This window comes from Papilio polytes, unplaced genomic scaffold (assembly GCF_000836215.1).
Source record: "Papilio polytes unplaced genomic scaffold, Ppol_1.0 DF822067.1, whole genome shotgun sequence".
NCBI classification, from domain to species: Eukaryota; Metazoa; Arthropoda; class Insecta; order Lepidoptera; family Papilionidae; genus Papilio; species Papilio polytes.
In genome coordinates, this window is record NW_013527137.1 from 5,735,237 (window position 1) to 5,735,664 (window position 428).

The window sequence follows — 428 nt, forward strand, 5'->3', positions numbered from 1 at the left end:
CCGCCGCAGTCTCCATACTGGCGCTGTACGCGCTCACTCTGCGCAGCTTCTGCGAACAAATCGCTGAGGTTTCTCATAATTATCATATCTACATTTACACAGCCTACCATCAGACCTGGCAACTTTTCAATGTTTACTTTTTTGGAATATCAGTGTCTTTAAACTTGTGGGACATAAAATATACGAATTATAGATTTTAGTTTAAAGTAAAAACAATATTCCTTTTTAATTTGAATTATCAATTAACGCATTTTAATATCTACATTTACTCAAACATTTTTACGGTGAAGTAAAACATCTTGAGACAATCTGCATATCTATATTTATACTAATAATATAAAACGGAAACAATTGTATGTTTAGATTTTTGTATGTATCGAAATAACACAAAGACTACTGTACCGATTTTAAAAATTCTTTCACCATTA